Genomic DNA, 16,670 nt, shown 5'->3' on the forward strand with positions numbered 1-16,670 from the left:
ATAGGTGCCATCCTCACTGATGCAGGGAGCTCTGTGTTTGTTGGGAGAGAGGATCTAGAAACTAGAAGGGATGCAAGGATAAAGAGACAATGAGCAAAGGCAAATGGAAGAGAAGGGTACAACTGTAGGTTGGTAAAGCAAGGGAGTTTTAGCTCTCCCACTACATCCAGCCCACTCGAAGTCATCAGTAGCTGGAAGCTCATTCACCCTGATCAAAGGAAGTACTTTCCATTCCTCAAGATAGGGCGTTTGTGGCCTAGTGGATAGAACAGAGGCCTGGCAGTTGAATAGGATAAAAATCTTTCCCAACTCTGTCACAGACTCACTGTATGGCTTGATTAAGTTACCTAACCTCTCTACCTCAGTTTCTACATCTATAGATTGTTGACACAGGAAGTTACAGCACAGCAAGGTAGTAAAAACATCTTTGTGCATTTGAGCTTGATACACTGTAAAATCTACTACACTAAACCACCAAGGGCACTGTGATACAGAGGGCCAGGGAGCAGTGGGAGAGTGCTAGAGGAGAAATATATAAACTCAAGGCTAATTAAGGTGTGGTTCCCTATAGACTAGGGAAGGTGGCTGCAGGTTAATAGGAGCACCTGCAGTCAATTAAGGCCCTGTTAGGAACCTAATGAACTCCCCTGCTTCAGGCAGACAAGGGAGGAGGAAGAAGAGAGGATAGGAGCTTGGAGGTATGCTGTGGGACTTGGAAAATCAGAGAACTGAAGCAAAGGGGACCCTGCCCCAGTAGGGGAAGGAGATTCCGTTCCCCAGCATCTAAGGACTGCAGGTACCCCACCCAAGGGGGAAGAGGGTAAGAACCTGCAGGGGTTGAGAGGGGCTGGGGCTCAGAGTGAGGAGCAAACCCAGATCTCTCCCCCAATTCCCTCCTTTACCACCTTCCTGGGCCACTAGTGGGGCCATCGATACCCCAAGAACAGGGGCAAGGGGTGGCATCTTAGCTCCGTGCCAAGAAAAGCGCAGGACCCACTAGACTAACATCAGCCATCTTGTCAGAGCACTTTTAGCGCATGGTAAGAGTGTCCACATACTCTTAGGGTAGGGTAGTGCGGTGTAAATTCTCATCTAACTTTCTGCACAGTAACTGCCCCTGTAGACAAGCCCTATAAAATGGAGATGATAATGCTTACTCAACTTTTCATCTAACTTTGAAATCTGTACATGAAAGTCAATCTTAAGTATGATGCAGACCAAATACTTAATCTTTCTTGCCTTAGGTACCCCAGCATAGCATGAGGATACTCACCTTTGAAAAGCACTACATAACTGCACATAATTCATTACGATCAGCTAAATTGATCACAGCCACCACTGCCACTCATAAGAGAGAGCATGTGGAATACATTATAGTTTACCAGGAAAATTTTTACAATTTATTTTTATTGGGTTGGGTTCTGTTCTTTGATATTTTAAATTCTAAGAGAGCTCCTGCTCTAGTAGAACAAATGACCTTTGTTCACCTGCTCCAGGGCAAAGATTGCTATAACATGAGGAGTAAGTAGAGTAGAACCTCGCTATCACACACTTCACTAGTCACCCCGTAAAAATACTAGAGTATGCTGCAGCAATTACACAATATAGCGCACAGTGGTTAGTGCACTCTCATATTACCAAACCTTAATTACTTTTACAAGATACCTTCCTGAACAATTACGTGTGCTGTAATGAATTTTCAAAATGAAACTACATTTGTCAAAATAAACGGACATAGTATTGTATTATCCTTGCTTTGAATTGTGCTTGTTAATTTACACGGTTCAAATTCTCAATAGTTCTGTTTTTAATGTGAATTACTGAAAAAAGAGGGAAAAAATCAGTGGGGAAGTAGAAGACCCCTCTTCTTTCTCTGCCTCCCACCCCAGTAGCACTCAAAGAGCCAGAGTCTCAGATAGGAAAAAATTGTCCTAGCTCCATTGAATGGAGCTGTGCTGATTTAAACCACCAGAGGTTCTGGCCCATCAAATGGGAAAGACCTGTAGTACTGATGAGAGAGGAGAAATGATGCAATGAAATAAAGGTGGTAAATGCAGACAGAAGTTGGGAGGAGTAAGAAGACGAGCCATGCCCCCTTGGAAGAAGTAAGAGGAGAAAGTTAGAAGTGAATAACTTAATTTTATTGGTGGCCTTGCCTTTCTCGGTTGCTTTAGGTTCCCAGTCCTAATGCAGAGCTTGAAAACTGCCCAACACCACCTTCTATGATGAAAGCTATCTGTGTTGCTATGCTCATAAGGAAGAACAGTATTTCACACTGTTGAACATGTATTATCTTTAATTGATTTACATTGAAAACCAACTTTCTAGTTAAAAATTATTAATAATATAACTGACCACACTTCTCTTGCTTTTGTTACACCTTTTTACCCAGCTTAGCTTCACTCTGTTTTGTTCCTTCATGGTGTAACTTCTTTTTATTCTTAAATCACTGAAATGTGCTTTCTGTCTTAACTGTATTTTAACATTTGTTTTGGAATATAAATTGTTTAATTTTCTTGAAATGTAAATTTGGGGAGTGCTCTTGAAAGATTAGACTTTGCCCTGATTCTCATTTACATTAAGGCTCTTTTATGCCCTGATGGTAGACTTAAAGTGGGTGTAACTTGAAGACTTTTTGTCAGTTTGAAGTTAATGGAGTTACAATGGTTTTATACTGCTGTAAGTGAAAGGAGGCCTGCAGAGTTCAAAACTTGGATTTTTTTTATGATTTCTATATTTGTTTACAAATTAATTCAGACCATTTTCCTGAAGCAGAATGAAATAAATGATGGCTGATCCCCCCCATTTTTAATTTTTTTTTTTTTTTTTTTAAGTTTGAACAGTTCAGCCATATAGGCATGTCGGACCCAAAGAGCCATGTTTTACAAGGGCTAGCTGTTTGTTTAGGGTAAGTCTTCACTGCAGTTAGACAGACATCCAAGGCTGGCTTATGGCCCAGGCTAAGGGGCTGTTTAATTGTGGTGTAGACGTTTGGGCTCGGGCTGCAGCCTGAAATCTGGGATGCTCCCACCCCTCAGAGCCCAGGTTCCAGCATGAACACAATGTTTATACTGCAGGTAAACAGCACCTTAGCCTGAGCCCTGCATGGGCCAGCCACAAGTGTCTAATTGCAGTGTAGACATGCCCCTAGTAACGTTAAGGAAGATATACTTAGGGCTAACATGGCCCTCCCTTTCTCACTGCAGTTCTAAACTCTAGTTTGATTTTGGTATTTGTGTGAATCCAAGAATGTTGAAGGGGAGGGGTAAATCATGCCTAACTGCATGTTAGTTAGTTTGACCAGCTAACCATAACAAGTTACTTATTTGTCAGGCACTAGACACATAGTATAAAAATAGGTTTCAGAGTAGCAGCCATGTTAGTCTGTATTCGCAAAAAGAAAAGGAGTACTTGTGGCACCTTAGAGACTAACCAATTTATTTGAGCATAAGCTTTCGTGAGCTACAGCTCACTTTATCGGATGCATTCAGTGGAAAATACAGTGGGGAGATTTATATACATAGAGAACATGAAACAATGGGTGTTACCATACACACTGTAAGGAGAGTGGTCACTTAAGGTGAGCTATTACCAGCAGGAGAGCATGGGTGGGGCAGGGGGAACCTTTTGTAGTGATAATCAAGGTGGGCCATTTCCAGCAGTTGACAAGAACTTCTGAGGAACAGTGGGGGGTGAAGGTGGGAATACACAAAGTAAAACTATTTCCCCATGTTTAATGACCCATCCAGTCCCAGTTAATTGTATCCAGTTTGCAAATTAATTCCAATTCAGCAGTCTCTCCTTGGAGTCTGTTTTTGAAGTTTTTTTTGTTGAAGAATTGCAACTTTTAGGTTTGCAATCGAGTGACCAGAGAGATTGAAGTGTTCTCCAACTGGTTTTTGAATGTTATAATTCTTGACGTCTGATTTGTGTCCATTTATTCTTTTACGTAGAGACTGTCCAGTTTGACCAATGTACATGGCAGAGGGGCATTGCTGGCACATGATGGCATATATCACATTGGTAGATGTGCAGGTGAATGAGCCTCTGATAGTGTGGCTGATGTGATTAGGCCCTATGATGGTGTCCCCTGAATAGATATGTGGACACAGTTGGCAACGGGCTTTGTTGCAAGGATAGGTTCCTGGGATAGTGGTTCTGGTTTGTGGTTGCTGGTGAGTATTTGCTTCAGGTTGGGGGGCTGTCTCCCAAGATCTGTGAGAGTGATGGGTCATCCTTCAGGATAGGTTGTAGATCCTTGATGCATTGGAGAGGTTCTAGTTGGGGGCTGAAGGTGATGGCTAGTGGTGTTCTGTTATTTTCTTTGCTGGGCCTGTCCTGTACTAGGTGACTTCTGGGTACTCTTCTGGCTCTGTCAATCTGTTTCTTCACTTCAGTAGGTGGGTATTGTAGTTGTAAGAATGCTTGATGGAGATCTTTTAGGTGTTTGTCTCTGTCTGAGGGTATGTCTACACTACGAAATTAGGTCTAATTTATAGAAGTCGGTTTTTTAGAAATCGGTTTTATATATTCGAGTGTGTGTGTCCCCACAGAAAATGCTCTAAGTGCATTAACTCGGCGGAGCGCTTCCACAGTACCGAGGCAAGCGTCGACTTCCGGAGCGTTGCACTGTGGGTAGCTATCCCACAGTTCCCGCAGTCTCTGCTGCCCATTGGAATTCTGGGTTGAGATCCCAATGCCTGATGGGGCTAAAACATTGTCGCGGGTGGTTCTGGGTACATATCGTCAGGCCCCCGTTCCCTCCCTCCCCCCGTGAAAGCAAGGGCAGACAATCATTTCGTGCCTTTTTTCCTGAGTTACCTGTGCAGACGCCATACCACGGCAAGCATGGAGCCCGCTCAGGTAACCGTCACCCTATGTCTCCTGGGTGCTGGCAGACGCAGTACGGCATTGCTACACAGTAGCAGCAACCCCTTGCCTTCTGGCAGCAGACGGTGCAGTACGACTGGTAGCCGTCATCGTCATGTCCGAGGTCCTCCTGGTCGCCTCTGTGAGGTCGATCAGGAGCGCCTGGGCAGACATGGGTGCAGGGACTAAATTTGGAGTGACTTGAGCAGGTCATTCTCTTTAGTCCTGCAGTCAGTCCTATTGAACCGTCTTATGGTGAGCGGGCAGGCGATATGGACTGCTAGCAGTCGTACTGTACCATCTTCTGCCGAGCAGCCATGAGATGTGGATGGCATGCAGTCCTTCTGCACTGTCTGCTGCCAGCCAAAGATGTAAAAGATAGATGGAGTGGATCAAAACAAGAAATAGACCAGATTTGTTTTGTACTCATTTGCCTCCTCCCCTGTCTAGATCACACTGCAGTCACTCACAGAGAAGGTGCAGCGAGGTAAATCTAGCCATGTATCAATCAGAGGCCAGGCTAACCTCCTTGTTCCAATAACAACAATAACTTAGGTGCACCATTTCTTATTGGAACCCTCCGTGCAGTCCTGCCTGAAATACTCCTTGATGTACAGGCACACCCTTTGTTGATTTTAGCTCCCTGAACCAACCCTGTAAGCCGTGTCGTCAGTCGCCCCTCCCTCCGTCAGAGCAACGGCAGACAATCGTTCCGCGCCTTTTTTCTGTGCGGACGCCATACCAAGGCAAGCATGGAGGCCGCTGAGCTCATTTTGGCAATTAGGAGCACATTAACCACCACATGCATTATCCAGCAGTATATGCAGCACCAGAACATGGCAACGCGATACCGGGCGAGGAGGCGACGTCAGCGCGGTCCCGTGAGTGATCAGGACATGGACACAGATTTCTCTGAAAGCATGGGCCCTGACAATGCATGCATCATGGTGCTAATGGGGCAGGTTCATGCTGTGGAATGCCGATTCTGGGCTCGGGAAACAAGCACAGACTGGTGGGACCGCATAGTGTTGCAGGTCTGGGACAATTCCCAGTGGCTGCGAAACTTTCGCATGCGTAAGGGCACTTTCATGGAACTTTGTGACTTGCTTTCCCCTGCCCTGAAGCGCATGAATACCAAGATGAGAGCAGCCCTCACAGTTGAGAAGCGAGTGGCGATAGCCCTGTGGAAGCTTGCAACGCCAGACAGCTACCGGTCAGTTGGGAATCAATTTGGAGTGGGCAAATTTACTGTGGGGGCTGCTGTGATGCAAGTAGCTCACGCAATCAAAGATCTGCTGATATCCAGGGTAGTGACCCTGGGAAATGTGCAGGTCATAGTGGATGGCTTTGCTGCAATGGGATTCCCTAACTGTGGTGGGGCTATAGACGGAACCCATATCCCTATCTTGGTACTGGAGCACCAAGCCGCCGAGTACATAAACCGCAAGGGGTACTTTTCGATAGTGCTGCAAGCTCTGGTGGATCACAAGGGACGTTTCACCAACATCAACGTGGGATGGCTGGGAAAGGTGCATGACGCTCGCATCTTCAGGAACTCTGGTCTGTTTCAAAAGCTGCAGGAAGGGACTTTCTTCCCAGACCAGAAAATAACTGTTGGGGATGTTGAAATGCCTATATGTATCCTTGGGGACCCAGCCTACCCCTTAATGTCATGGCTCATAAAGCCGTACACAGGCAGCCTGGACAGTAGTCAGGAGCTGTTCAACTACAGGCTGAGCAAGTGCAGAATGGTGGTAGAATGTGCATTTGGACGTTTAAAGGCGCGCTGGCGCAGTTCACTGACTCGCTTAGACCTCAGCGAAACCAATATTGCCACTGTTATTACTGCTTGCTGTGTGCTCCACAATATCTGTGAGAGTAAGGGGGAGACGTTTATGGCGGGGTGGGAGATTGAGGCAAATCGCCTGGCTGCTGGTTACGCGCAGCCAGACACCAGGGCGGTTAGAAGAGCACAGGAGGGCGCGGTACGCATCAGAGAAGCTTTGAAAACCAGTTTCATGACTGGCCAGGCTACGGTGTGAAAGTTCTGTTTGTTTCTCCTTGATGAAACCCCCCGCCCCTTGGTTCACTCTACTTCCCTGTAAGCTAACCACCCTCCCCTCCTCCCTTTAATCATTGCTTGCAGAGGCAATAAAGTCATTGCTGCTTCACAGTCATGCATTCATTATTCATTCATTATTACACAAATAGGGAGATGACTACCAAGGTATCCCTTGAGGGGTGGTGGAGGAGGGAAGGAAAATGCCGCACAGCACTTTAAAAGTTTACAACTTTAAAATTTATTGAATGACAGCCTTCTTTTTTTTGGGCAATCCTCTGTGGTGGAGTGGCTGGTTGGCCGGAGGCCCCCCCACCGCGTTCTTGGGCATCTGGGTGTGGAGGCTATGGAACTTGGGGAGGAGGGCGGTTGGTTACAGAGGGGCAGCAGTGGCAGTCTGTGCTCCAGCTGCCTTGGCTGCAGCTCAACCATACACTGGAGCATACTGGTTTGGTCCTGCAGCAGCCTCAGCATTGAATCCTGCCTCCTCTCATCACGCTGCCGCCACATTTGAGCTTCAGCCCTCTCTTCAGCCCTCCACCTCTCCTCCTGGTCATTTTGTGCTTTCCTGCACTCTGACATTATTTGCCTCCACGCATTCGTCTGTGCTCTGTCAGTGTGGGAGGACAGCATGAGCTCGGAGAACATTTCATCGCGAGTGCTTTTTTTTTTTTTTCTTTCTAAGCTTCACTAGCCTCTGGGAAGGAGAAGATCCTGTGATCATTGAAACACATGCAGCTGGTGGAGAGAAAAAAAAAAGGGACAGCGGTATTTAAAAAGACACATTTTATAAAACAGTCGCTACACTCTTTCAGGGTAAACCTTGCTGTTAACATTACATACATAGCACATGTGCTTTCGTTACAAGGTCGCATTTTGCCTCCTCCCACCGCGTGACTACCCCCTCAACCTTCCCCACTCCCTGTGGCTAACAGCGGGGAACATTTCTGTTTAGCCACAGGCAAACAGCCCAGCAGGAATGGGCTCCTCTGAGTGTCCCCTGAAGAAAAGCACTCTATTTCAACCAGGTGACCATGAATTATATCTCACTCTCCTGAGGATAACACAGAGAGATAAAGAACGGATTTTGGTTGAATGCCAGCAAACATACACTGCAATGCTTTGTTCTACAATGATTCCCGAGTACGTGTTACAGGCCTGGAGTGGTAAAGTGTCCTACCATGAAGGACGAAATAAGGCTGCCCTCCCCAGAAACCTTTTGCAAAGGCTTTAGGACTACATCTAGGAGAACTGCAAATGCCAGGGCAAAGTAATCCTTTCACATGCTTGCTTTTAAACCATGTATAGCATTTTAAAAGGTACACTCACCAGAGGTCCCTTCTCCGCCTGCTGGGTCCAGGAGGCAGCCTTGGGTGGGTTCGGGGGGTACTGGCTCCAGGTCTAGGGTGAGAAACAGTTCCTGGCTGTCGGGAAAACCGGTTTCTCCGCTTGCTTGCTGTGAGCTATCTACAACCTCATCATCATCATCATCATCTTCGTCCCCAAAACCTACTTCCGTATTGCCTCCATCTCCATTGAAGGAGTCAAACAACACGGCTGGGGTAGTGGTGGCTGAACCCCCTAAAATGGCATGCAGCTCATCATAGAAGCGGCATGTTTGGGGCTCTGACCCAGAGCGGCTGTTCGCCTCTCTGGTTTTCTGGTAGGCTTGCCTCAGCTCCTTCAGTTTCACGCAGCACTGCTTCGGGTCCCTATTATGGCCTCTGTCCTTCATGCCCTGGGAGATTTTCACAAAGGTTTTGGCATTTCGAAAACTGGAACGGAGTTCTGATAGCACGGATTCCTCTCCCCAAACAGCGATCAGATCCCGTACCTCCCGTTCGGTCCATGCTGGAGCTCTTTTGCGATTCTGGGACTCCATCATGGTCACCTGTGCTGATGAGCTCTGCATGGTCACCTGCAGCTTGCCACGCTGGCCAAACAGGAAATGAGATTCAAAAGTTTGCGGTTCTTTTCCTGTCTACCTGGCCAGTGCATCTGAGTGAGTTGAGAGTGCTGTCCAGAGCGGTCAGAATGGAGCACTCTGGGATAGCTCCCGGAGGCCAATACCATCGAATTGTGTCCACAGTACCCCAAATTCGAGCCGGCAACGTCGATTTAAGCGCTAATCCACTTGTCAGGGGTGGAGTAAGGAAATCGATTTTAAGAGCCCTTTAAGTCGAAATAAAGGGCTTTACTGTGTGGACGGGTGCAGGTTTAAATCGATTTAACGCTGCTAAATTCGACCTAAAGTCCTAGTGTAGACCAGGGCTGAGGGGTTGGAGCAAATGCGGTTGTATCGTAGAGCTTGGCTGTAGACAATGGATCCCGTGGTGTGGTCTGGATGAAAGCTGGAAGCATGTAGGTAGGAATAGCGGTCAGTAGGTTTCTGGTATAGGGTGGTGTTTATGTGACCATCGCTTATTAGCGCCATAGTGTCCTGGAAGTGGATCTCTTTTGTGGACTGGTCCAGGCTGAGGTTGATGGTGGGATGGAAATTGTTGAAATAATGGTGGAATTCCTCAAGAACTTCTTTTTCATGGGTCCAGATGATGAAGATGTCATCAATGTAGGGCAAGTAGAGTAGGGGCATTAGGGGACGAGAGCTGAGGAAGCGTTGTTCTAAGTCAGCTATAAAAATGTTGGCATACTGTGGGGCCATGTGGGTACCCAGAGCAGTGCCGCTGATTTGAAGGTATACATTGTCCCCAAATGTGACACCTCTCTTTACGTCTCTACGTAAAAGAATAAATGGACACAAATCAGACGTCAAGAATTATAACATTCAAAGACCAGTTGGAGAACACTTCAGTCTCTCTGGTCACTCGATCACAGATTGAAAAGTTGCAGTTCTTCAACAAAAAAACTTCAAAAACAGACTCCAATAAGAGACTGCTGAATTGGAATTAATTTGCCAACTGGATACAATTAACTTAGGCTTGAATAGAGACTGGGAGTGGATGGGTCATTACACAAAGTAAAACTATTCCCCCATGTTTATTCCCCCACTCCACCCCCGCACTGTTCCTCAGATGTTGTCAACTGCTGGAAATGGCCCACCTTGATTATCACTACAAAAGGGTTTCCCCCCTGCACCCCCCAACTCTCCTGCTGGTAATAGCTCACCTTAAGTGATCATTCTCCTTACAGTGTGTATTGTAACACCCATTGTTTCATGTTCTCTATGTATACAAATCTCCGCACTGTATTTTCCACTGAACGCATTTGATGAAGTGAGCTGTAGCTCACGAAAGCTTATACTCAAATAAATGTTAGTCTCTAAGGTGCCACAAGTACTCCTTTTTCTTTTTGAGTATTAAAAATAGTGTCTAAATATCTAAGCCTTTTCTGACAGGGTTGTTTTTAAGATACCAACCTTTATACTGTATGATTAATGTATTTTTCCCTTGTGAAATATTTTGGCTCAAATTAATTTTACTGTAAACTGAAAAGAGAATTTATTTTAATACGGTAAGCTATTATATTACATTAGGTTTCTTTATTAACTTATAGGAAGCTTAATACCACAACATCTGTGGTTTTCTTTACCATAATTTGGTCTGTTCAACCATGGCATTTAAATTGGTCTTTCTGCTGGAATCGCTACCTAAGCGCACATACTAGAAAACAGAGCGTGCGTGCACTGAGTTCCGTAGAATATGGTGGCTACAATGTTTGTTGAATAAACAGAGTGTAGTCTTCTGTTTTGTTCCTTCATGTGGTGTTTCTACCTTTCATTGCTTTATCATGTGATATTCCTACACTTCAGTGTCACTTGTGTGAAAAGTTTCAAATGGTTGACTATGTTTGCAGGTTCGTTAACTATTTCATATGATTGATGCACAGGATTTCTGGCGTCTTGCTTGAAATTTCTTCTTTTCTTTTTTATGGTCCCAAGAGTTAAGAGGGAATTGGGGAAGCCTGTATATGCTTAGACTGTTTCAGGGAATTGAATTAATCTCTGAAACCATTCATAATTGCTCTCAGAACCTAAGTACTTAAAAATATTCCTTCACAACCATTTGAAGGAACATTGTTATTGCTATTAACTTATTCAGCAGTGTGTATAGTACCTTTTTCATGGTCTTTGTTTGATTTGTACCTACTAATGTTCTGGTTCAGATATAATTTCTTGCTGTAGTGTTTGTTTGGCTTTTGTGTACCTTGTCTCCTCAGAAGTCCTGGGTAAAATAAGGTTAGCATCTCTCAGGCTGCCCTGTACAACAACTAAAAAAAAAAAAAAAAAAATCTTTTAAAATGTAGTGTAACAAGTGTTGTGTGGAGCCAAACAGTCTGTATGTGGTTTGGGAATAGAAAAATGTTTTAAAACCAATGGGTGTTCATGAGAACAAGATTTCAAACAAGCAGGCTTGCTGATCTAAATTTAATTAATGTTAAATATCTTTATTGGAAAATGTCAGTTAATTGATAGATACAATTGTATGGTTTTTGTGTGGAGACATCAATTTGGACAGAAGGGTAATAATGATGATTCTCTTAATCACAGCTACATGAGAAACAATTACCACAACAGTATCAGAGAGAAATCTGGCAAGTTATTTACTGGTCAATATTCTTCTAGGTCAGTTCAGGAGTAGTTTTATTTCTCCCACCCAGGACTAAAAACCGACTGCTGTTTCTTGCTGTGATCCATATGGCAGAATTTTGTAGAATTTTTTTTTTTTTTTAAGGCCACAAGGGACCATTTTGATTTTGTAGTCTGTTCACAAGCCACAGAATTTAATGCAGCAATTCTTGGATCAGTCCCAGCAACTTGTGGTTGAATGAGAGTCTCATCTTTTAGTGAGACATCCAGTCTTGATTTAAAAACTCTGAGGAATGCTGAACCACATCCTTCGATAACCTGTTCCAGTGCAGTCTTTTGTCACAGCAATAAACTAATCCCCCTTTTTTTTTTTTTTTCCCTTTCTGGATTTTGGGCATCTTTAGTCAGGGAATGCTTGGGTATTCCTGTCCCCAGCTAACATTGTGCTCTGGCCTGGATGGGGGAGAGATTGTTTCAAGACGCTGCAGAATTGGCTGAGCACTGTGTTCAAGCTCTGAAATCAACATAGCTGCTAACTATTCTGCATCTCCACGTGTAACCTTTTATGCAAATTATTTAATGAACAATTAAATTGCCAATATTTAAATAACTATTAAATAACTGCATATTTGCCAATAATTAACATATAACCGTCAATTTCATCTTAAACAGTTTTCCTGGCATTAGTCCTGGTTAAAGTTGTTAGTTTAACGTGCCATTGGCTGAATTATGTTCTATGTTTATCTATAGTCAGCTACAGCAAGACAAGCATCTCGCATGCCCACATCTCATCCCTTATGCAGGGTTGGGGAGAGCTTCTCTAGAGTAACAGGAGTAGCTCAGTCTCCAGCCTCTGTTAACCCTAAGAGGGGTCTGTGTCTGTGTCTGTGTCTGTGTCTGTGTCTGTCAAGATCCTTAAGGTCGTACAGTCAAGCACTCAAAAGTTAGAGAATTAATAATTAAAGTAACTGCAATTCTATCCCATTTTGGATGTGCATTATGATAAAGTCTCTGTGACCACATACAATTTTTCTCACTTATGTGATCTGTAGGATTTGAACCCATGATCTTCAGACGCACAGCACAGACCTCTTACACTTGAGCTGAAGAATCAGTTGATAGCAGAAGACTATCTTCTGTATGGACCAGCCCTTTAGACCGCGTGCATATTTTGTCAGAAGGGCGAAACAACTATTTGTGAGACAGCAATGAAATGTTGAGTATCAGGATTCTTGGGTTCTATTCCTGATGGTGGTAGTTAGAGAAAAGGTTACAGATAGGATTTTTAAGCACATAGATATGTTACCTTCATTCTGAAAGGTAATGTTGATAAGATGTAACTCTGTCATATAACTTCAATCTCTCTGGTCAGTCGATTACAGACCTAAAAGTTGCAATTCTTCAACAAAAAAACTTCAAAAACAGACTCCAAGGAGAGACTGCTGAATTGGAATTAATTTGCAAACTGGATACAATTAACTTAGGCTTGAATAAAGACTGGGAGTGGATGGGTCATTACACAAAGTTAAAACTATTCCCCCCCCCCCATGTTCTTTGTTAACTGCTGGATATGGCCAACTGTGATTATCACTACAAAAGGTTTCTTCCCTCTCCTCTCCTCCGCCCCCACTGTCCTGGTAATAGCTCACCTTACCTGATCATTCTTGTTAGTGTGTATGGTTACACCCATTGTTTCATGTTCTCTGTGTATATAAATCTCCCCACTGTATTTTCCACTGAATGCATCCGATGAAGTGAGCTGTAGCTCACGAAAGCTTATGCTCAAAGAAATGTGTTAGTCTCTAAGGTGCCACAAGTACTCCTTTTCTTTCTGTCATATTAAAGTCTGCCATATTATTTAGCTCTGTTTGAAGTAATATTGTGCAACCTCTCAGGTATCATATTTGTAAATGGGTAGGAATATGAGCCCTTGATCAATAGAGCTTTGAGCTTCACAGAAATATCAGCAACACTCAGGGAAAGAAAGCAGACAGGAACTTTTAGTTCTCAGCTTAGTGCACCATTACCAGGTCAAAGGGTATTTTGAGGGAAAGAATCAATCTCTCTTCCCACCTCCCCCCCCAAATGTATGTGAGTTTTAGCCAAGATTCAGGCAGCCATGGCAGTGTTGCCAAATGGGTGAATGTCACATTAGGTCTGTGATACTTGGCAAGTCTGTGTCTGTCAGGCAACTGCTTCCAGAGCAATTGGGAGCAGAGCATGGTGTAAAAAGAAATCAGAGGGATGATACATGAGAACAGCAGTGGTAGGTGGGTGAGGAGGGAGTAACATAATTGTTCCTGCAGGATACCAGCGGCTGTAAACTTTACTGATCTTTTGTTTGTCTTCTTCACTGGAGTATGACCAAGCAGCCACTCTTTAAATGAGTATAGGCGCCAGTGTATCCCTATTGGAGCCACTAGGTGAGGGTTGAGGCTCTTTGGCTGAGAAGTGCAGAGATGAGGAAGCTTGCACTGCTACTTCCTTTCCTATCGACAAAAGTTCATGTGCCAAGGCTGGCAATCTTTTATGAAAGTGTACTTCACTTATAAGTGCTTTGTTTTTTAAGAGTTGATTAAGAAGATGAGGGAAGTTTAACATTTTCACAAAATATTTGTAAACTTTAATCTAGTGCAACGTGGGGAAAAAATTACAAAGAATCTAACAACTGAGAGAGTTCAATTAACTTTTATTCAAAGTTTTTGAGCAAAAACCAGGTACACTGAATTTGTTGTAGTTCAGTTCTGAAATGATGTTTACACTTAATTTAAAGTTTTCATTTTCAACCTCTAATGTTTTCTTACCGTCTGTTCCCATTCTGTTCAGCACTGTGCATTATTTGATTAGACTTTTTGTCTCCTGGGCAGACAAAAATAACATTGGTTAGTACCACTTAAGGCATGTCAGACAGTGCACTGTCTATAGCTATGTGTATACAAACACATGTGGAAGTTATAAATTAGAGTGGTACACAATAAATTTTAGATAAATGAATTTATCACGTGTTTGATTATGTCATGTTTTCTGTGGAGTATCCATCTCCTCAGGAATTACACCAGCATTCTGACCGTGAGAGCTGCTTCCATCACTTGCAGAGAAACCTTCTTCCTAAATGTGGAATTTCCTCCCCTATTTAAAAACTTTGGCCTAAGGCCCAAGACAGGCAAGACAGAGGGTATACTGCAGATACCAAAAATGTGGTTTTAAAGTCGCAACATCTCGTGACCTACAATGTTATCTTGTGATCGCCAATCTTGGCATTCACATTTAGCCCTCGAAGTTCAGTATAGAGGTTATAGCTGGGACATTTTTAGGTCACTTTTAGAAGTCTTTGAACCATGATTTTGGGTTGCTCTGGGGACCGAATGGTTCCTGGTACAATTTCAACAGCCCTCAGGGGCTTTCTAAGTTACAGCAGCCTGTCCCTAGCTTATGGCTGTCGTCTTCAGTACCTGTGCAGGGTGAAATCTCCCATGGCTGGATATGGGACTCTTAGAACCTGCTTGTGCTACTTCAACCCCTTTACCTGATGTAAAAGGGCTGGGGCAAAGGTGAGAATCTTATATATTGTAACTTAGGTACCTGACTTAATTTACAGGCAGAAGGATATGAAAAATAGTCTTTAAAAAATCTCTGAAATGTAAGATTTTTTTTCTTCAACACACATGACATGTACACAAAACATGAAGGTTTGGTGTGGTATTAAATTTTTATTGGCACTTACATGGGATGACGTGCATTACTTATAAGTGGCCTGGACATCCCAAGATCATACTGATAAGTCCTTTATACCACACCTCTCATGTATTCGGAGTGTGTGTGTGTGTATTTATATTGCTTTGCTGAATGATAGCAATTTCAGGATTTGGAATGGGTCACTTGCAAGGTTATATACAAATACACCTCTACCCTGATATAACGCAGTCCTCAGGAGCCAAAAAATCTTACCGCGTTATAGGTGAAACTGCGTTTTATATCGAACTCTCTTTGGCCTCGAGCATTTCCTTTATTAATAGTCACTTCCTGCCCCCTGACTGACCCCTCCCAGAGACCCCCTGCCCCCTGACTGACCCCTCCCAGAGACCCCTGCCCCTATCTAAGCCCCCCAACCCCCTACCCAACCTGCCTGTTCCCTGACCCCATCCACACCCCCTGACAGGCCCCTCGGGACTCCCACGCCTTATCCAACCCTCCCGCTCCCAGTCCCCCGAGACCCCTTGGCCCCAGCCTGGCACCCTTAACACGCCGTTCTGAGCAGTGTGTTGGAGCCAGACATGTTGACGCGCTGATCCACCCGAGTGCGTAGCCCCACTCCCCAGAGCGCTGCTTTATTGCATTATATCCAAATTCGTGTTATATCGGGTCACGTTATATTGGGGTAGAGGTGTAATTCAACTGGTAGAAATTCCAGTCAATCATACCACTGTATCAGCACCAAAAAAGTTTCCTTCTGTAAACCTGGCTATATCTATCCTTAGTTCTCAGTACACTGTTCCTGAGCCCTGCCTATTCCCTGAACCTCACCTGGTAAACTTACAGCAAACAGCTAAGATCCAGTTTACACTACAACTGGAACTATACTATAACCAGTACAGGAGACAATGGTGTTGAAACATGGTTGCACAAGCCTATATGGTGGTTTGAAATGAGAACATGTGACTTCTGATCTTCTAACTTAGTGAGTACTTCACTAGACCCTTCTCTCTGCTAGCGTATCTAAATTATTATTTAGAGAGACCGATGAAGTTAGAGGTGCTGAATTGAATTGTCGGGACGAAGAAAGCAGTGGTTTGTATATGTAAGCAAAGTAAACTATTATTGAGTAATGCAAGGTCTTTTTTTATCTGTAGCTTTTTTAAAGGTAACTTGCAGGACTAAGGTCCTTCAACCTGGGGAATATTTTACCTTCATCTAAACTGTGTGTGGTGCCCCTCCTTGCTAAACTGATGGGAGCCATATAAATGCTAACAACATATAAAATGAATGGAATGGGCCAATTTCTGCCCTGGGATAGCTTGCACAACTCCCTTTGAAATCAGTGGCCATTTTGTACTCAAAGACAGAATTTGGTCTTTACGGTATCTTTCTGTAACTTGGAGATTTTTTGGAATCGTTCCCTTCTTGACTATTTTCTAATCTGAAACCAGACCAGTTCTACATAAGACTGAGCCTTTGCTTTTTCAAAGTGAAGGTTGG

The 16,670-nt window shown here is 43.9% G+C and overlaps 1 protein-coding gene across 5 annotated transcripts in view; it reads left to right on the forward strand.

The window, feature by feature from the left end:
• The window catches only part of MTA3 (metastasis associated 1 family member 3), a 196,517-nt gene that overhangs the window by 36,488 nt on the left and 143,359 nt on the right, over positions 1-16,670 (forward strand). The window lies entirely within an intron of this gene.

The sequence above is a fragment of the Lepidochelys kempii genome, chromosome 3 (assembly GCF_965140265.1).
Source record: "Lepidochelys kempii isolate rLepKem1 chromosome 3, rLepKem1.hap2, whole genome shotgun sequence".
NCBI classification, from domain to species: Eukaryota; Metazoa; Chordata; order Testudines; family Cheloniidae; genus Lepidochelys; species Lepidochelys kempii.